A 22,344-nucleotide genomic window follows, 5' to 3' on the forward strand; every position below is an offset into this window, starting at 1 on the left:
CATATGTTGCACATACTATATACTATGTATGTATTTGAGCTTGTATTTGTGCACCCATTTCTCAGCGAACGATTTGTCATTTTAATTAGTTCGGGATTTAAGAAAGCATTGAACGTGTCCCAAAGTAAGGAAACACACTTTGAGATAACTTCAACACCTGAAACATAACTCTAAATAACGATACAACAACAAAATTATAATGATAAAACTGTAAAAAGCAGAGAAGAAGTCAACAAACAATCTCACTCACACACATGTATGAGTACAGAACATTCAGCACTGGCAATGGCATCGAACCGAGCATTCTTAACGGTCGGAAAATATAGAGTCATCGTAATTATGATTGTGTACATTGAAGTTTATCTCATTTTACTGATGAACCAATRAAGAATGTTGCACAGTAGTCAAGTCAAATTAACGTTTACTTTTGACTTATTTCGGTGTCGTCAATTACTAGATACAAATTTCTTCTTTAACAGTTTTCAACGCATTGATGAACTATAAACACACATACATGTGTGTACGCATGCAGAAGTACAGTTTTAGGAGTAAGGWGTAGAGTTTTTATTTCGTACTTTTTAAGCGCTCCTCAGAATTTGTTGGAAACATCGAGAGTTCCTTGCTCTAGAACCACCATTCGGTATGGCTTTCAACAAAAGGCAGATATGGTATGATTATCGACTGCTGTCACTTCTAGATATATTAGACTAAGCGTGTAGTTGCAATTAATCATAGAATTTGTAAAACTAGCAACAGTGTTCATCCGAAAGTCTGGTTTCATTGCCTTAAAGTCATCACAACAAAAGTACCGAAACATCAGTCTCTTAACTAATGAACACACTCACATTTACATATAATATATATCCATATTTTTGATTCATATTCACATTTGTTAACAATTTTCTTAAAAAAATCGGTGAGCTGAGGTAATTGGGAAACATTTRCTCGAACCACTTGAAACTGTACCATTGTATGTAAGTATTGATAGCTGATACAGTGCTCATATACGGACATACATACATATGTATAAGAATGTATGTAAATAAAAATGATTTAAGCAGAAAGCAAACACAGTCCAATAAAAAGTGAGGCAACAGTGACGAACGATCATAACAATAATATTCATTTAGGCATACGTGATCAAATTTCTTCTTTTTTTATAATTACAACAACGTAAGTAAGCAAATAACATGATAATAACCTGGTAAAGGAATGAATATAAATACAAAATATTTTGCTGCATTCTCCTATATTGATAGCTATTTACATACAAATAAAACTACACTACTAATACATATCACCTATTCAGAAACAGAAAGCTCATAATAAGAATACTATATTTCAAAGCGATAAGAGGGGCAAAGATATGAACTTCAATGGAAGTCATATAAATATCGAACGGAACTGATTACATTCCCTTTTTATTTATTGAAGTTTAAACAATGGATTTACTGTGGAAAAAGTGTACTGAATATTCAAGCRCTGGCGACAGGTACTCCTTACACCTGCCGAGTATGTGCGACCCAGCCTATKCTTAGCTGTCGCAAGCCCTGTCGCCTGTCGCCTGTCAAGCGGTAAAGTGACTGGGTCTTGCTATTCAGTGTAAATGACTTTTCTTTAATCCTGATTTATGTCATATTAGAATATAGTCAYTCCATTCTCAATTTCAAGCAAAACAAATATTACACCCTGATGCACTAATGTGMTATTCCTGTTAATTTTATAAGTTTTATTGAATATCAGAATCGATAATTTCAACAAATACCTTTATAGACACATATGTGTATACAAATGTATTRTATATACATACATACACTTAATAAGTGAATATGAAGGAAACAATTTCCAAGTGTCATGCAAATTGATAACGAAATCTGTAAATAAAGAATTAAACTGTATTCCACCTTAGCTTGCATATGTATGTATGTACATATGTACATRTATGTATGTGGGTTCTCGAATGAGTATTGCGAAAATATACCAACATACATGCATATGCATGACGAATTACGCTGACGAATACTATGTAAATTTATTCATAAAATTCTGAAGTCTTATCTTTCGAATACCCATTCTTATCGAAGAGTTTCTTTGCTGAAGGAACCTGTTGTTTTCAAACAGGTAAATACCGTAGTACTTATACTTAAATACATGCAATCATATTCGTCTATTCAACATACATTCACACGCTAATTGATTGCGAGCTATAAAGGCAATAAATTATCACTTCAAAATAAAAAGACGTTCTTCGTAATCTCAGTAGTAGAAAAGTATATTTATTTGTGAGTACTTCGACTTTACTGTGATACAAATATTGACGYTTATTTGCATACTAATTTCAGAGTTGGAAAAAGGAAAATAACCTAACTAGTAGTGCCCAGGATCGGGTTTCGCCAAAGTCATTTGGCTTGGGTTTATTGCAAAAGATTGTACTTATAAATTGCATAAATTTAATGAAGCTAGCAAACGTACAGACAAATATATTTTTCGAGATCAGTGATGAACCTTTTGTTTTGTTAGCATAACTCTCATTTTAGGCAAGCACTTAGGATGTGTGCCTAACTTTTAATGTTGCATTTACTTACAACAAAGAACATTTTATATATAACTATATATACAATCGATATATCGTTATAATGTCAAAACGAAAAATCAAGCATCAAGGCACAMTGCAAGATGTTTGTTCCTAGCTTTCGAATTCCGCATTTGTACACCTTGAGGTTATGATGAACTTGTGCGTACATTCAATCTGTGTGAGTACAAGTGTCGAAGGCCTTAGTGACACTGTTACAGGTTCAAAGTCTGTAAACGGAGCTTTGCTGCGGGCTGCAACGCACTTTCATACAAAAAACTCAAAAGTAAATACTTACAAAAATAATATAACTAAAGTGCAAACACTTGAGAGCAAATAAGAACCAAATAAACAATTAAAGTGATAAGGGCGCAAGACATGCCGGGGCTGTACCCGTGGAACGGTGAAATGCTCCTCGGCGCGGTGATTGTACACATAAAACGTGCATTGATGGCACTGCAGGTAACACATATTGACATATGTGCAGTTATATGTATGTATATGCATTTTACATGTGCATGAGTACATACATACATACATAAGTGCAAGTGAGTAATTATTTATTATGCATGCCGTCTATGTATTGATGATTTATTGGTATGTACATGCATAGGTAAGTTGCCAATGCCTATGTACATATTTATATTCAAATRTACACACACACGCACACACGTGCAGTGCATGCACGCAAGTGTTTTGTTAATAAATGATAATAAAATACTTTTATTGAAGTGAAGGAAATATGCGACATATTGAAATTGATATCGAATATACGTTTGTTTATCCGAGAAATACATTTGTCTATATCTCGATCGTGTCAAATATAAACAACACAGGTTGAATACTTATCTTTTATTTAAACTACATTTTTTAAGCGCATTTCTTGCCAGTTAAACAATAATTTACATAAACATGTGTTTGTGTACATATGTATGTGTGCATGTGCCTTACCTCGCAAATCAGAACGCAACCATATCGTTCAATAACTCATATCGCCTATACATAAATACACACTTGCATATCTGTGAGCGTCTAAAGTTTCTGCTAGGACAGTGTGACTGGTGAGGCTATTAGTGAACTTATTAAAAATAATCTGCATTCCAACAATTACCAATGTTTGCGTCATCTGTACCTGAGACAGCCACTTACACCCTCAAACTATAACTTAAAAGAGCAACCAAGTGACTTATAATAAACAGTAGCTCTAAGAAACTCAAATACCACGAATTTCAGCTGTTAATATATACCTACATATGTATACAACTCTAGCAATATTCCTAAGTTCTAGAGATTTAAGCAAGTTACACGTGTTGATATTATATAATAAATTAGACACACACCTTTTTATTTTTTATTTTTGCATTAATTAGGAAACTTAAGGCCATTCAAAGCAGTCAAGTCTATATTCAATGTTATTTAATTGATATCGACATTTATGAAGGCACAACTTTAACGCAGTTCTCCCGAGCACCAGCTTCGCAAATCGTCAAACGCGCCTCCCGAAATTCGGATCACTTGTTCAAACACTCTTTGCCGGAGCTTCTGAGAAATGCCGTCGTGGATTGCTGATCGGTAGCCGATGGTTTTCAACAAWGTAACGCGCGGTAACTTCACTTTAGAAGCGTAAAGGGCACACTCATTGCGAAAAATCACAATAATTAATAATGACTGCCAACCAAGAGGCACAATGCAAGATATCCGAGTGATATTCTAATCTCACCAGTTTTTGCTAACTTTTGAACACGGTAGTGCCGCWACATATACCATATCAACAAAGTTGTTTGCACAAACGCGATCTTCCCGTGCACCGATCAAACAAACGCACCGGCAGACAATCGGACAATGAAGTGAACACTCCGACCGCCTTCCAATTGCGTTCGAATCGAAGCTTCACTGCACATCGCTGCTGGAAAATGTCCAATTGTGTCGAGGATACGATCGAGTACTCGCCGCTTTGTTGGCTTGCCGATCTTCTCTACTATCATTAGGAAAATACCAACTCAAACAATGGCCAATATATACATATGGTATTCGGAAATATATACATATATACGTATTAAGTCCATTGCCTAATACTACCGCATAATGAAAGAAAAGTTTACGTTTCAAAAAATTGTCTCTAAACAGAAGGCGGCTAAAAGGTCTGGGAGAATTATCGACTGCTGCAACAGCACAAGTGTATATGTGAACATATTTATAAACAGAGTATAAATAAGCATATATGCAATAGGTTCCACAACGCCAATAATTCACGAGATAGCACCTACCGACTCAGAGATGTTTACAGTACGCTCTGAGAAATCTTTGGTTACTCACAGCAACGCCAACTCTTTACTGTTCGCTTAACTCTTAAGTATTTTTGCATTCGCCAGGCAGTTGTGCTTTCGTTAAAGCCGTTATTTGAGTTTAGCGCAGACTTAATTTCATCAAGCTCTTTCCGCTCAAAATGTTGTTATTGGAAAGATTATTGAGCCCTACGAAAATTTTGTATCGCTATGCCTCTGTTTTAATCCACTTAATCTGCTTTTGTTAATGTGTTAGCACTCCAGTGGGTGGAGACTGTAGACGTTCTCAGCTACTGAGATGACTTCTCGGAAAAAAGTCGATCAGGCACAATTCACGTCTTCTTATCGTCATCCAATTGGGGTTTGAGTGGCTGAGCTGGTCTCACGCTCTTCTATGGCTGTTTGGCTGTATTTGCTCGTTTGCCTCATTTCTCTGTCGAGCTAAAATTAGTAAAAGAGTAAGTTAGTGCGATCACCAATAGAGACTCAAAATTTAGCACACACTTCTGTTTATAATGGCAATGATTGCCTTTCGTATTGAAACTATATGTAGATCTGAAACGAAATATTATAATTGATGCAGGAGGTTTTTCATTTATGTGTGTTTCAAAATATTATAATAAAATATAATTCGTGATATGCGCCGAATGGTATGCTTTCATTCGAAGATTATGTTGGTGTGTTGATCGGGGAAGTATTTGTAGTTGTATTCGCCTATCTAAATACATATGTAGTATGTACATACAGGAATCTCATTAACTAGGCAAGACATAAAAAGAAGTCTGGCGGCACACCTTTATCACAAAATATGGAGTGTATACTTATACATATAAAAATTATTTTGTACTCAAAGGCCAGAGGCAATCGGGTAAGCGGGTGGCTTTAATTTTTACGTTTCGGTTGCTGTAGTAGTGTAGGTGAAGTTATCAGTGCAAGGTATAAGGAACGTATTAATATGTGTACATATGTTTGTACATATTCATATGTTATGTATAATTGTTTCATTTTCTGAATATATAMAAATACATATAATCAATACTAACTGCGAGCACAACAATGGATAAAGCCCTGTCAACATGCGCATTCTACCTTGGCCAAAATACTTCCATGCTATGCTCGTTCCGCATTCCCCTCTGAAGGCATCTGCATACACCAGCTTCCAAACTGTCTGCTTGAGCAATCCGATGCCTACTCTCTGTCTCTATCCCATTCGGATAACACGTTTCGGTGGCCTCAATGTGACTTTATTTGAATGCATCGATTATTTAAATTCTTTGTAGGCTGGAGGAATGCAAGAAAATGCCATTCATAGCCGCAGCTTTCGGTGATCGCAGGGAGATCGCAGGCGCCGCAAATACCCATTGGCGATGAATTGGCTAATGATTCAGCAATTCAATGCTTTCTGCGTTTTGCATTGATGTTATGAYCATGCGCACCTTTTCACACACACATTTGAACATTGATGCACAAAGTGACCAGATTTTGCCCCTTTTTGTAGATTTTCTTCAAAGCCTGAGTATTTTGCCTTATCAAATTATTATACTGATACGATCAAAATTCATTAGAGTGCCGTCGAGACTTTTGGACTCGTGGGCAGCCACTAAATTGTGAAAAAGTCCTGCTTTTATTCAAATTTGATTGTGTTTGCATTCTAATTCATATTGGTTTTTGAGAACTAATGTCAAAACGCATTTATGTGTTTATGGGAGTATTCATAAGAAGCATGTATTGGGTAGTCGAAAAAGTCTTTTCGTATTTCCAATATTATTATCATGGATGCACACAGCTGCTCGTGAAACTGTCTCTTATTAAATGGYTACACACAATTTACTAAAAAGTCAACCCGAAGAAGTTGCAAAGGCCTTATTTAGAGTTCGCACGCATATACGAGAATGTATATGTACATATATATGTATGTGGGCAAGTTAGTTCGCAATATGCGGAGTGTACGGGTATGTTGATTAGCTTTAAGTTATGGTGATACAAGTAGAAATAATTACAATGATTGTCATTATCGGCACCGATATTGATGCTTACGACAGTTAGACCTCGATGAGTATACATGCATATGCTGGTTTTTACGCATATCTATACATACTACATATATGTATTGCATATATGAATACAACGTGCGTACAAAGTCTAAACAATTTATCTTTGCAGTGGATCTAATTACAAAGGCAACATTACCTAATGCTCTCACCGAGTTATGTGCGAGTACATTCTCTATAATGATTAATCAATTTGAACAAAGTATGTGTTCATCTTTCACAAGTGTTTTTTGGCGGACTCGCAGTTGTGACCTCTATACAAAGAAGTGTCCAGTAGCGGGAGAACAGTCTTAAGGGTGAACAGAACAGAAAGCTTTCAAGATTAATCTTTCATATCCGTCTGATGTCAATTTATACCTCGCAAAATAACTGACGGTGCTTACAATATACATATCCTCACYTTGGTATGATACTATCTAACCATTATTCGAAAGATATTTATTAATTCCTAATTCTTACAGCTCATCCATCTGCTTAAGATCCACACTTTCTTGCTTCTTTTCCACACCGGAGGATTCCAGAGCATATGTACCTTGAGTGAAGCAAAGAAATACATTAAACAGTTATCAAATATAGTAAACACAGGTTTATGAAGATCCTGTCTATTTATTACAAACTCATTATTTGATTGGGAAAGAAATGTCGTTTTCGCTGGTTTCTTACTCATTGTTTCACAAGCCTCTTCAAAAGTCATACCACCGTAGGTGTAATTGTTTAATTCCATTATCCGCACCAAACCACTTCTCAGATCCTTTGTAAGAGTATATATCTTATATTATATGATAATTTCCTCATTAACTTCAAACCTTCATTATTTTTCTAATATTGTTTTTTAACGTTGTTGCTTGTGTTGACGGTCCAACAGCACAACCTTGCAACGAGAAACTCAGTGCAGTAATGAAGTACGTAGTGTACTTCTCTCCCCCAGTCCTCCAGTTAAATAGGAAACAACCCTTTGCTACCATTATTTTAATCTCTTTCAACCCTTTTTATATCACAACAACATTCAATCTCTCTTTAGAACATTTTCAATGGCGAACATTTTTCCATTCTTCCAGAAATCGAGCATTTCCATCAGCAACATTTCTCGTTAGATGTAGCTGCTGTTGTTGCCTAAAATAATCTAATACCCCAAAATGAGTTCTACACTTATTTTAAAATTTTACTTAAGGGGCCCACCTAGTGTGGCAGCCTTAAAAAGAMGATTTTTGGAATTAAAACGAAACTACTTGTCTTATGGATTGTTTTGGAATTTTTAGGGCTTATAATATATGTTACTAGTGGATCCGGCCACGCGTCGCTGTGGTATACATTTTATACTATTATTCATGTCATAAACTATTCTATACAGTGAAAATTTTATTTGCGAATAAAGGCGAAACCGTTTCTATCGGTATAGGAATCCACAGGCTTGTAGTTGATATTTAATTTTGAATATGTTCATACAAATTAATTATATTGGAAAAATAACGAATTTAAGGCTGCTTTCTCAATGTCTGGTTACCAGTCTTTCTGTCCAGTTAATAGAGTTGTCCGCTTAATAGAGCTTTCACTGTATTTTTTATTTATGAATGTTTTTCACCATCCATCCATCTTCTAAGTTGGCTCGAACTGGATACAGTGTGCTAAATTTTACTAAAATCGCTTCAGTAGTTCAGGGTCCATCGCGGACAAACAATGTGACACGTGATTTTTATATATAAAGATTAACATCTGCGGTTCTTTGCTGAAACGAAATGAAATCGAACTATTTCTGAAGCGAATGGTAACAGGAGACGAAAAGTGAATCAAGTACAACAATAATGTCGCAGTTTTTCACCAAGAAACCAGAAAAGTTTTACTCCGATAAAATAATGTCTCTGGCGGAAAAATGCAAAAAGTGGTCGTACTGTGACCTATGAAGAAAAAACCATGAAAACGTTGGGCGACACTCAAGTTTTTAAGCCAAGAATCAGGTATAAGCTATTGAAATATGAAAAAATAATAATTTGCCCCTTGCAGAGCTAGCAATTGGCAACGGGAAAATTTACGTTTTCTAGTGCCCGATAGTGCAAAGCTCTCCGTGATTATCAATTATTCGGCAAAACTTTATACTTAWGTATGTCTTTGTTTATGTAAAGTGTGATGTAAATTTAATAGCGCGCATCAACACGGAAACATTCTTCTGCTGAATTAAAAAGCAAAAACGCTCGCGATATCAATAAGGAGCTTGCGGTGCAACAGGATGACGCCAAATGCCTAAGCATTTTCTGCGCTTGTTGCACAAACTCCTCACCTCTTACTGCACACAATGTCGCCAATGTGCCTGGGCACTAATTTGTAAGTGTGTGCGCATTCAGATGCATTTATATCATATTAAATTTTGCGCTGCCCGAGTGCCGTTGCAGCGGTAAGTTTGTCACGGCGTCTCAACTGTGATCTCGTATAAATGGCGGTAATTTATGAGACGCCTTATTAACAWCACTTCACTCAGTAGGCAACTAACCTGCAGCTTGCCAAGATGCGATTGTGGACTTCTTGGAAATCATTCCGAAGCAATGCATGTTCGCTGCTTTTATAAGCAAGCAAATATGCTCGCATCATCTTGTTAGCAGTTTTTGCATGACACACACACGCATACACGCATACACGCACAGTAATGCCAATAAACGCGTCTATGCGCATTTCATCAATGTATACATATGTTTGTGTTTGTGTGCGTGTATAAATATGTGATTAAATGCATTGAACATCTTATGCGCTGTTCGAAGACTCGAAAGCTCGAAGACGATTCTCATGTTTAATTTGTAAATTACTGCTAATTTTTTCACAGTGTGTTTACTCGCTCAGCCGATGGAAGAATTCTCACGCACATAGTTCGTGAGCATTTAACTATGAACTTCAAGGAATTTAAGTAGCTTCCTGCATTGACACCAGCAATCAACTGATCGATCGTTTCGTTTATATTTACTCACACATGCGCATGCGTGGCGTATGTTGCAAATGTATTGGCAAGAGTCAATAGTATGTGATTTATAGCTTGGCGGTCAACTCTCTGTACAGTAGGCCCTGTGCTCCAATTTCTGCACAACAGGAAAACTCTTTAAGCGACTGCTCATATTATATAGTACCTGGGTCTATATTATTCGTTATGTAACGCATGCTTCCATTAGTTGTTGTCTTTACAAGTTTGGCTGGCAGCTACCAGGTTCAAGCGAAGTACGCCCTATCGCTCCCTCAGACAGTGTTCGAACAAAGCTTTTGAGAAACATCCACAAAATTACCACTTTTCAATAACTTCTAATATCGTAAAATACCGTACAAAGTAAATGTGTGGCATATGAGTATTTTCTATGTACTTATGTATTTATATTCTYTTGTGATTTAACTTTGATTTGAGAGTATGCAAATCCCAGACAAACGATCATTCAATGCAAATTAATTGAAAATTTCATGATCATGCAGCACACACATACACATATTCTTATGCATACATGCACATACATGGAAAATATTGTAGCTTGGCGAGTGCAACTTGTTGACTTTAGCGTGACGTGCGACAAAGCGAACAATCACCTGAAATTTGCATAAGAATTCGCAACGGCATTCTTTGTACAATTCAAAATGAGCAATGGCATTCAGCAGTGAGGCGAACAAGTGCCTCATGTGCATAGGAACAGATACATACATATTCATGCCAAGCACACAGTGGCATACAGTGAGCCATTTATGCATGCAATGCAATTATCGATGGCAGTTTTTAAAAAATTCCGAATTATAACTCAAATGCATTCAATTTGAATTGCATTTTAACTCGGTGTGGAGAGCGACTACGGCGGCAACAACAAGCCTTCGTTATTATTTTCAAGTACGCTCCAACAGATACACATGCATGTATGTATGGCAGCAATGACCATAATTGCTCATCCCCAAACAAAATAGTTGATCATGATGCTCAATTCATAACGTCATTGATACACCACAAAAACCCCTGCTGGAACTATGACTGAGTTCAAAGTGAAAGCTACTCGAATGGCCCGCGAAATGCTGGATCTGTCTGTCCTCCTATGTCTCCGGTTGATGCGTAAATTGTGTACAATTTTTGGTACTTTGATTTTATGATGCTTCAGATCCAAGTTATATTGAATTTGATTCTCAATTACATAATAAAGACTTTTGAGCCTAATCTGACCAAAATCTCTCAGATTTTATATGAACTTAACGGTGAATGCTTTAGATAGGAGATAAGTGAGACTTCATGACTAAACTAGCCGCAAATTTAAACCTTAGATTCTCGAACAATTTAATTTGTTTCTAAAAATGATGTGAGTCGGCAGATAAAAACTGCCGCATGAGAATATGCATACATGAATATACATTGAGGCACCGAAATGTTATCCTCTAGTGTTTAGCAATACTACAAATATTTAGTAGAGAATGACCATATCTTCGACACTTTGAAATTATTGTTAAACATAAATGAGGCATAACTGATATGAGCAGATATCAGGCAATGCGTATACATCTTRRTAGATGAGAATCCTGCAGCGCTTCKCCTCAATGTTTATATTCACTAACCGGTTATTAAATGTCACATTCACCCTATGATTGGAGATTTCCATGCCTAACTGTTATAAGTAATAGAATTTTTAGAACTCTGGACTGAGTTCTAAACCGTTTGTGGCATACACAAAATATCAAAGGGTTGAAGAACTGCCATCAACGCTTGTTCCAATTACAATAAAAGGGGTGAAATAAAGCACAATAGTAACCCCTACTTGTCATCAACTGCACGACTCTCCACGTGCATCCAACCACCGGAAGAACTTCCTTACTGCAGATGCTGCGCATATTCAAATTTAAAATTGGAAAATGGCTGGAAAGCACGAAAACACCTACAAATAAATACATACMTATATACAATATTTGACTGACATWTCATTTGAATAGAGCTATAAATAGCAGAGAGTTCGTTCGCTGTCACACTCAATCCAGGAACGTCAGTGCAGTTGGTAGGTCGTGTCGTTCCAGAAATTTTAAATATTTTCATTTTATGGTTTTATTTCTAAAAAGCAATTTTCTTGGACTACAGTTCTGTGMATTTGAAGTATTGTGGCAAAGCGAAATAAAATGCATATATCAAGATAGTGTGGAAATCTAAGCAACCAAGAATTAATTCGAAATGATTAACAAATGAAGAATARTAAAACTAAAACTTTACTTACATACGTATAAACAGTCAGACAAATATAAAATAAACATAGATGGTCAATCGAATAATACTGCTGTAGTAAATTACGGATTCCATTATTTGTTATGACTGCTTATCCATTCAAAAGAACATGGAAACAGACATCCGTTCGCCGTTCACATTTCTTCCCCTCACCCTCGAGATTGAAAAACTCAAATTGTAATCGAATTTGCAATTTTGTTGGACAAAAGCGTCTCAGCAAGACGTGGGCGTAAGACGGAGGGAGGGTGCTTTATTATTTGTAATATTTTAACAGTAAAAATTCACCAACAAACCAAAAAATAAACATATTTATAAAGTTGTTCACAATTTTGTGAATTCCAATTTTGCCTTTTCCATAAACGCTTCTATAGGATTCGCATGGCAGAAGGTTTCCTATCTCATGTTTTCAAACAAGCAGGAGTTGTTAAGCTACATGCGGTCGAGGAGAGAGGGCAAAACGAAAACACAACAAAAATTCTTCAAATTAAGGGGGAAAAGTGCGAACGTACGAATTCTTGAGGGTGGACATCTATATTTTGTGTGCATATGTGAATTTATTTATGTACATATATGTGAATGTGCATGCGGTTAACCTCGAAAGCGCCATTATACCACAGCAAGTATTACTCCTTAATTTTGAAAAAGTATCAGCTTTTTCTCTTTTGGATTTAGCYATCGAAGATTTATAATACAATAGAAGGAATGCAAATTCTGCTTACGCTTATATTACGATTATATTCTTTGGCTTTGCCTTATTTTATTTGCAAGTATCGTGCGTTTTTTGGATCAAAATCAAATCAAATTTTTATTGATCAGTAAGGATTCTCGAAAGATGTTTGGACAGAAACTGCTGTATGTATATACCCTGAAGTTAAATAAAATCAATTATAAGCAGTTTCTACAACTAGAGTCGCATGACCCACAAGCTCAACTAGTCAGACATCTCTTTTTGCTTCACACATGAAAGTAATATCTTTTGCTGTTGATGTCCTATGAGACGTCAATTGTTGGATTACCGTTAGAAGAATACTATAGCCATACYGGTTTAATAAATATAACCAAATAGAAGTCTAAACAATAGATATGATTGTTCGTGAATATTGGAAGTCGAATTAAATAACTAATTAATGAATTGTTCTGTATTGGTATTAATCTGATCTGTTTCTAACTAGTTCGAAAGTAAGCAGAAAGTCTCCTTGCCCATTTGATGTCTCATGCTGGGTAACTATCGGCTGGTTTTTTGAATGTGGATCATTTTATGCGGTTACAAGGTCCACGCTTATTTACGATACAAAAACAAGGATAATTTAGTTAATTGCTTATAAATATCTGATTAAAATCACGGTTGCTTGTAACCAACTTACCATAATAACATTGTAAATTCGTTCAGAGACAAGTTATTAGAGCTAAATCAATTAAATTGATATCAAATCGTAAAATGCTCACAACTTGCTCTTAAGATTAGTGTTTAAAAACTTATACCAGGTGCTATTTTATGGATATTAGTTCGGAAAAGAGCTTCACTAAATAAATTGTTGATATTCTCTCTCAACTCAATAATACTTTCAAATGAATAATGCAAAATGCTTATTTTTTGCTATGTACATACATACATACACATGTAACTATGTACGATTAGTTTGTATGTATTTATGTATGTGTTTCAACAAAAAATATGGAGTAGGGCAAGGGCAGGAGAGGTGGCTGGAGCAAATGTATTATTTATCCTTTTGTGCACATACAACTCTTAGMAACTGTGTATGTATGTATGTATGGGCAAGTGGCGGTGTGCATGTGTGGACAGCTCATTGTTATGCCAAACAATGCTTGGGAAAGCTGATTTTTCATTTTGACACAACTTGCGAATGTGAACTAATAGATACATAAAATTGCTGTTTCTTTTTGCATTGCATAATGTGCACATACAAATATGGAGATTAATATGTATGTCGTTTTGTGAGCATTGAATTTGGAAAGTATGTACATACATACAATCATACATAAGTATGTATGTATGTAGTGGTAGCTAGAAATTCATCATCTGGAAGAAAAATATGTTCTCTCAAATTCATGATATGAGCAGCTAACAGTTCTCGACTCCGTGTCCGTATGCCATTAGAGCTGTCTCTTATACACATCTAGATGTGTATAAGAGACAGCAATCATACATAAGTATGTATGTATGTAGTGGTAGCTAGAAATTCATCATCTGGAAGAAAAATATGTTCTCTCAAATTCATGATATGAGCAGCTAACAGTTCTCGACTCCGTGTCCGTATGCCATTAGAGAGGGTGTACATATTTCACACCCTATGCTGGAAAACGTGAGAGGTGTGCAAACTAAGGTCAATAACGTTTTTGGTAATTGAAAAACTTTTTTCTTCCCTTTATTTTAGAGAAAGAACAGTAAACTAGGGACGACCTACACGGCACATTCTAAGCAATAGGTGGAGCACATACTCTCTGTGATACAGTAGTCCKGAATTGATAGCTACAGAAACCTTGTCAATTATTGAGCGTCGACATTAAAAACACAATGAACAAATTATCATTGAGAACTCTTCTCTTCAGGATTACCAAAACTTACTTGAAAGAACCGAGACAAGATTGAGTTTTTCAAGCGAGCGCCGAGTTCATATGTTCGCAGCCTGAAAAATTCACAGTGTAGAGGTGTAGAGCCTACAGGTGAGTACCTATTCTCTGCTATTTAAAAATTTCARCAGAAATCTCACTGTAATTTCATATTTATATTCCAGACCACGATTGTATGTAGTAGCCTACGAGCCTACATTGCCGTATAATTCACTGCATCACAATCATTCCGCATTTGCGGATCTAAACTGCCACAAGATGAGGAATAACTGCCGTCCATAAATATCAACATACACGCGTATACACTTTCACATAAATACATATATATTTCTTTATGTACATATGTATGCATTATATTTTTTAGCTCGGCGCAATTCAATATTTTCCCAATCCATTCATAAATCACCATTAAAACGGCAATTTTTGTCACTTGCTGAATCAAGAAAGCTATAAACGTCGCAAATAAGATGAAACGAAACAAAGCTAAATAAATTCGATTGCCCTGTAAAGCCCATTAAATCAAATTAGCTTAAAAAGTAAGCGTTGCTTGAGATTTATTTCCAGGGCAACATTATTCCTCCTGTTAGGCGTTGGTCCATTATAACTGCTCATAACTCACAACGGTAATCCTTTGAAAGGACATCGAAGTTGTGATACTTCTCCTACAAATGACCATWAAAATGCAATTAGAGGTAAATCATTGCATATTTCGTTTACGAAAAACAAAACGCTCATAAACACGAAGTGTGCGAGGCGACGATGGCGAAGCATTACGTGTTAGATTGCGTTGCTTTACTTTTTACTAAACTGAAAATAATTTCAAACTTCGACCACATAACAATTTCGATAAAAGATCAAAGGCATAGAATTTCYTAACACAGAATTTTTCAAATTCTATCTATAATATCCAAACAATTTTAACATAAATCAAAAGCTCCCCAGACACCAGTTTAGCAACATTACAATTTTAGTACAGATATTGTAYGAAATCTATCCATGGGAAAACTTACCAACTTTCTCGCATATGTATATACATAATATCACATCTATCACACTTACTCAAACGTACATACATATGTACATATGTGCACACACGAATTGTATAGTATACCTTTCGAGAACATGCTAAATGGCATTTTTATGCATTTTCAATACCAGACACAGCATTAAAAAAGCCTTACTAACCATTTATATTTGTATTTGAAGAATAATTCATTATTTGGAACGCGCTCGCCTCGACCAACTGATGCGTTCACAAGCGCATAGCAATTTGGCACATGGGCCATCACACCCACGCACACACGTCTTATCATCCGTTGGCTGTTGGTACACCGTTTTATCCCCACAGGACATTAGAAAACAAGAAAAATACGATATACAAAGAAGGGAATGGGCAAGTGGAAAACTTTTTGTCACTCGGGGGTTTCTACGATACAACTGTACATAAATGCCCCATGAAAAAATATGTGGCAACCAAATCGCCATTATACGAGTAACTACGACTGCGGTTAGTCCGAAATCTTTGAGTTTCGTCTTGAATATGAAATGGCTTGGAAAAGAAAAATTGTGTCCAAGCCACTTCTCAAATTATTTTCAATATACACAATATACACACATACAGATGGACACACACACACACACACACATACCCACTTTGCATTCGTTATTTCTCACTATTTCGAGTGGACGAATTATCGTATTAAGAAAACATCTGATAAGGAACACGTTAAAGAAAAGTGGAGTGAGTTATTGGCAGCCCGTTCAAATAGAGGACAGTAATGAAGACTCAATAAATTTGCGAAAGATCAATTTGATTTTGAACTGCATGTATGGCAAGATCAAATTGAAATAAAATAGAAATAGCTTTGTCCTCTTTAAAGTCTTATTGTCTTTTTAGAGCTCCAACGCTTAATACGTACGGCCGTCGTTTCCGAATTTGCTAGTGATTACAGCATATCAAATGCTGTGTTTTTCGAATCTCTAAACAAAAGGCCTAAAGAGTATTATGTCTTATAAAATCCATCAGTCGTTCGGAAAAAACTTGAGACAAGCTTCGTAAATTAGCCTTAAAATTGATACTGGAGGGGAAGAAAATCGCTTGGTTGCACAAAGAAACTTTTCATCAAACTCGGTGCAATTTCAAATAGTTTCAATTTTCATTGCAAACAACTTTCTATACATGCATGCTTAAWACACTTGTATATATGTAAACCGACATATATTTATATAAACGTTTATATACTTGTATAACATGCTATACATACATAMATATACATACATTTGACATGTAGCAATTTACTGAAATAAAAATCAACTTCAAATCTTTTATTTCCAATTCAATTGCGATAAAAAGCGAAATAAGCCGAACAATGTGGAATGGGAGGTGAGCTATAAGAATCAACAGAATTCCAAACGAGATTGAAAGTTATTTCTTTCCACCGTGTCAAGGGCCGGGGAAGTCTGCTCATTACTTTTTACTTTACTTCCACGCATTCGCACACTCTGAACTCACTTCTAAAGCCTCACGTAGAACTTTTTTACATTTTCACATATGCATGKATGTGTGTATGTTGTATATACCTTACGTGGGTATCTAAACATTCGCCCACATAAAAGAAATGTATCACTATGTGTATGTGAGTGTGTGAGTGTAATTTTAAACTTTGCCTTAAAATAAAATGGCCGAGTGTGGGCTGTTGTTGCTGCGTCAGTGGGCATCAGAGGCGACAAGCATCTGCAAAGAACGGAGTACCTTGTAGATGGTCACTCGTGCTTATACGCACACATTCACGCGCACACACACACAAGTGTGTTCACAGAAAGCTTCAGACGAAATATAAAAATGCGTTGTAAAATTGTAAGGGTGGACATACGGCCGCCACTGGTAATTGGACGGGGGTGAAGGAGATTAGGTACATTTTCTCAAAATTTCGCAATAGTGGAAGCTACGTCGGCAGAATATGTTTGTAATTGGCGCGTGCCTGTGTTCCTGCATTCGTGTTATCTTTGACAGAACACACCTTTGGCTTTTGGCAATGTCCAATTTTCGTTGAAATTACAGTTGTGTAACATGCACTTGTACGTATATACTTGTGCACATATTGAACCTGTCTCTTATACACATCTAGATGTGTATAAGAGACAGCGCTCGCCTCGACCAACTGATGCGTTCACAAGCNCACATAAAAGAAATGTATCACTATGTGTATGTGAGTGTGTGAGTGTAATTTTAAACTTTGCCTTAAAATAAAATGGCCGAGTGTGGGCTGTTGTTGCTGCGTCAGTGGGCATCAGAGGCGACAAGCATCTGCAAAGAACGGAGTACCTTGTAGATGGTCACTCGTGCTTATACGCACACATTCACGCGCACACACACAAGTGTGTTCACAGAAAGCTTCAGACGAAATATAAAAATGCGTTGTAAAATTGTAAGGGTGGACATACAGCCGCCACTAGTAATTGGACGGGGGTGAAGGAGATTAGGTACATTTTCTCAAAATTTCGCAATAGTGGAAGCTACGTCGGCAGAATATGTTTGTAATTGGCGCGTGCCTGTGTTCCTGCATTCGTGTTATCTTTGACAGAACACACCTTTGGCTTTTGGCAATGTCCAATTTTCGTTGAAATTACAGTTGTGTAACATGCACTCGTATATACATACTTGTGCACATATTGAACTATACGAATGGATATACGCTTACTCGTATGTCACTGGTATTCGCACGCAGTACGTCCACGATCTTTCTGCTTGGGCCAAATGAGGCAACTGGAAAACGTTGATTAGAAAAAGTCAAAATGCCAGAACTAATTTGAGTTTTGATTGACTTTGATTGTTTGGTTTTAAATGTGCGCATTTTATTAAAAACAAGTATCCCCCTGCAGAAAGTTCGCAATTCTTTCAATTTTATCTCTTCCATTTCGAAGGTAATTAGTTCAGCTTAAATTGACATAAAATATTCGTAAACTTTCAATTATCCACAACAACGCAGCTTTTACACTCTTACGAGGGTATGCCATATCGTATGAGTTACATTGCTGCTCTCTAATCAACCTACATACATATATTCCCAACATCGATTCCCTATAATTTAAAACTGTTTCGAGAAATTTTCAATTTATTACAGGAAAAATATTATTGTGGTTCAATCCGAAAAGAGCCAACGTAGTCGATTTTCATAATTTTTTTGACCCAGGATTGAATGAATTCATTGTACAATAATCACATATCTGTACTCACGTATGTAGCACACATTCACCCAGTCATCTACACACATTCCCCAACAGCTATGACCATCAATCAAAGAGGAAATCAACGAATTACACACCTTTTGACCGTTTAACAACACTGGCAAAGTGTTTGTCACTGCGATTTCCATAAAGCGAAGACGAAGTGTGTTATGCGGATGACACTAGCCACTTGTGGACCACTTTTCCGCTCAACCACAGAGTGTATGCGTAATTCAAATTATATTTTTGAATGGAATCGAATGTGAGATAAACTGTGCAAAATATGTCCCAAGCGTGAACAAGACCACAGCATCACATTTATTGTGCCGTTACTCATATGTAGATGTGTATGCATGCGTGTATATGTAAATAAACTTGAATCCATGCAGATTCATTGTGTTTCTGCCATTTTCGGTGTCCACTGTGGGCGATTGTCTGCGTCTGTGTAAAAGCGATGAAAAATGATATTGCTTTGTGGAGAAATGGGTGGGTGGCCAGGCCAGCACAGCATGCGGTCCTCGACAATTGCTCCATCATCCATCATGACACCCTGTGAGCGAAACTAGCCGCACAGGCGAAAAGCGGTGCGAGATAAGTGGCTTAGCTTTGAATTTATTATGCAAGCTCATGCCTGCCGCGCTCGCGCTAATGTCCCAGTGGGAAATTATAGCAATTGTAAATAAGGCGAATATTTAGGCGCAACACTGGCAGCACTCACTCACAATAAGTGTGATTTGCATTCAGCCAACTGTGAAAATACATACATACATTGTTAACAGTCGCATTTGTGTGCGCTTGTGACAAATGCTTTTGGCAATCGGTGGGCCCACTAAAGGCTTAGTATTCAAAAATTATATAAATCGGATGCACTAGAGAACAGCGTAAGTGACGATCATTTCCACCTTTTAGCCAAATACAACATACTTACTTATTTCCAGCGCCGGGAAGGCATGGCATGCTTGGTCTGCTCAAACGATATATGTATGTACATGCGGCAATAGAAATGAAAAGAAATTCTTTCAAAGCCTCTCTCAATTCCTTCAAATACTTCAMTATCGCCCAAAGTTATAAAGTTTTTACGAGGAGGAAGCATTGAAGGCCTAAAGCCCATGTTATGGGTACGTATGATTATAAATACATACATATGTAAATATATGTATATAATGTAAACTAAAGGAGGAAATGAGTTGAAGCACTTCTCTTGTTTTCAATATGATTTGTTTTTATATTGGAATGAAATCGTTTTAATCTAATTTACTCGAACCAAGCGCATGAAAGCTGAGGTGACTCGAAGACTCATTTCATTTTATTACGGTTACACACTTGAAGATATTCATTTCACATTTTATGACTTTATCTGCATACACACATATATAAGTCTGACCGTGGTCCTTTGACATTTACTTTCCACTAGCCTGGCTTCCGTGAAAGGTGTTTCTGTCTTCGGCTATATTCTTGYGTACGTAATCTGACGAGTTTCGACAAGCTTTCTAACTGTTATGCATAACTACAGACCTGCAAAAAGACAAACCTATGTATGCGCATATGTATATGGATGTACGTATGTGTTAGTAATCAAATCGACTTGTGCATATGCGAATACGGTTACGTTAGGTATGTGCTTATGTATATGTAAAATATGGGGTGGCATTGTTTTTGTTTAGGGTGGTTAMGAATGAGAAGCGGTACGCCAACCCAGAGATACGCAAAACACCAGACACTCAAATCATCTTTATTGCTGGTATCGTTACTTTTATTATTATTGCGATTTGCTGGTAAAAAACGAGCCCTCCCCAACCAGAATGATATACATGAAAACGAGCAATTTTGGGGTACCATAGAGTTGGTCAGGCAAGTGTCCAGCTGAGAACAGAACTGCGCTCGGAACTTTTGTCGAAAATAAGCGAAGAAAAGCGCACGAAATTGGGAAGCCTTAGAAACGAAACAAGATTTCGGAACTATYGATAATCTTTGATTCCTGTAAGGGAGAGAGAAATACAAATAAATGTACTCACACACAATTCCACTTTCATAAATGCCCCTTCTCGGTTTCTCGGATGAAGTTTCTCATTATATGCTTGTGCAATTAAAAAATAGAAATAATAATTTCGTATCTTATCAAATCAATTGGAGCCGAATTTTCATATGTATGTATGTAACAGCAAAAATTGATTATGCCAGCGAGCAGAGATAAATTAAAATGCTAATATTATGGAAATTGCAAAATGTTTGTGTTTTTATATTTGTTTGTTTTTTACCGGTTATATCCAATGGCAATCATTCCGGCATTGWTGTCCTTTCGCCAGGCTGTTTTTTAGGATTGCTGCTTCGTTTATTGCCAATTGCCGCGCATGCCACACACACTCACACATACAAACTCGTGTACGGTTTTAGTCGTGCATTGCGGCGATTTATTGTATTTATGAGTTCCGTTCAGTTTAGCAAAATCAGCAGAATTGCAAATAGGCAGCCATTTTGCCAAAAATCCATTTGGACTAAAAGGATGCTAACGATAATTTTGATGCCGTTTGTTTTTTTTTCAATCAACCGTGCAATAGGCTATACTCACACACGCAGACGACCCACATACATACATGCAAAAGCTCAAAGCGGCCGGCACAAGCACTCGCCGGTGTATTGGTTGATGTGTTTTTGTGTGCGTACACTCATAAAATGAATGTCAACAGTAGAGGCTATAAATTTTATTTTATTACCGCACATAATGTTGTTTGTGAGAATTTACATTTACATATACAGCCTCTCAAAAAACACCAATTTATTTGCGTTGATTTCAACTGCTCTGCGATTCTGTGATCAGGAGCCCCACTCCATACATAACAACTGTAGATACGTATGCTTGCGCGCGTGCATGCACATACATTCGTATACATACATATATATATATATACATATATATATATACATATATTATGTATACCAATAATTGTTGCATTTTGATTTCATTCAAATTAGCAGAAATGTATATATGTACATATGTACGTATGTAGATGTATTTAATGTTTAAACACATATATATTATAYGCATGTACATACATATACATATATCCGTATACGTTTGCATTTGCATGCATTTGGATTAGAGGTGTATGTGCTGTACTTGGTACTGAATACTTTTTCGTTACAGTTTGACAACAAAAGGAAGATCTTAGACCACAACTGCTTCCCGGAGGGAAGGAYTCTGAAAACCCAGTCGATTGCCCCTAACTCTACTTTCGCTCCATAAGCCACACAATTCGGGCAGGGAAGCTGGATCTCCGTAATTTATAGTGAGTTGCACCACATCTTCACAAACCTTCTCCTCGCGAATAATGATCTGGAAGTCGAACCACTAATAATTGACCTTGAACAAAATGCTATTATATCATCCTCTATAACATTATGAAG

General features: G+C 36.5%; 1 protein-coding gene and 1 long non-coding RNA gene across 5 annotated transcripts in view; one reads left to right on the forward strand and one right to left on the reverse strand.

The window, feature by feature from the left end:
* The window catches only part of LOC108965778 (protein nubbin), a 38,228-nt gene extending 33,627 nt beyond the window's left edge, over positions 1–4,601 (reverse strand). The window contains exon 1 of the mRNA XM_018928380.1: positions 3,913–4,601. The gene's annotated coding sequence lies outside the window, so the exon portion shown is untranslated. The remainder of the gene's footprint in view (positions 1–3,912) is intronic.
* Positions 1–16,922, forward strand: part of LOC108965787 — a 185,499-nt gene extending 168,577 nt beyond the window's left edge. For 2 of the 4 annotated variants that reach the window (XR_001993138.1, XR_001993137.1), the window contains exons 2-4: positions 14,517–14,805; positions 14,877–16,539; positions 16,593–16,922. This is a non-coding gene — a long non-coding RNA (uncharacterized LOC108965787). Of the gene's footprint in view, positions 1–14,308; positions 14,452–14,516; positions 14,806–14,876; positions 16,540–16,592 lie in introns of those variants that run through there. The other 2 variants (XR_001993136.1, XR_001993139.1) reach the window with 2 other exon arrangements.
* Positions 16,923–22,344: the final 5,422 nt, after the last annotated feature.

The sequence above is a fragment of the Bactrocera latifrons genome, unplaced genomic scaffold, assembly GCF_001853355.1.
Source record: "Bactrocera latifrons isolate USDA-ARS-PBARC rearing strain unplaced genomic scaffold, ASM185335v1 scaffold_149, whole genome shotgun sequence".
Classification (NCBI taxonomy): Eukaryota; Metazoa; Arthropoda; class Insecta; order Diptera; family Tephritidae; genus Bactrocera; species Bactrocera latifrons.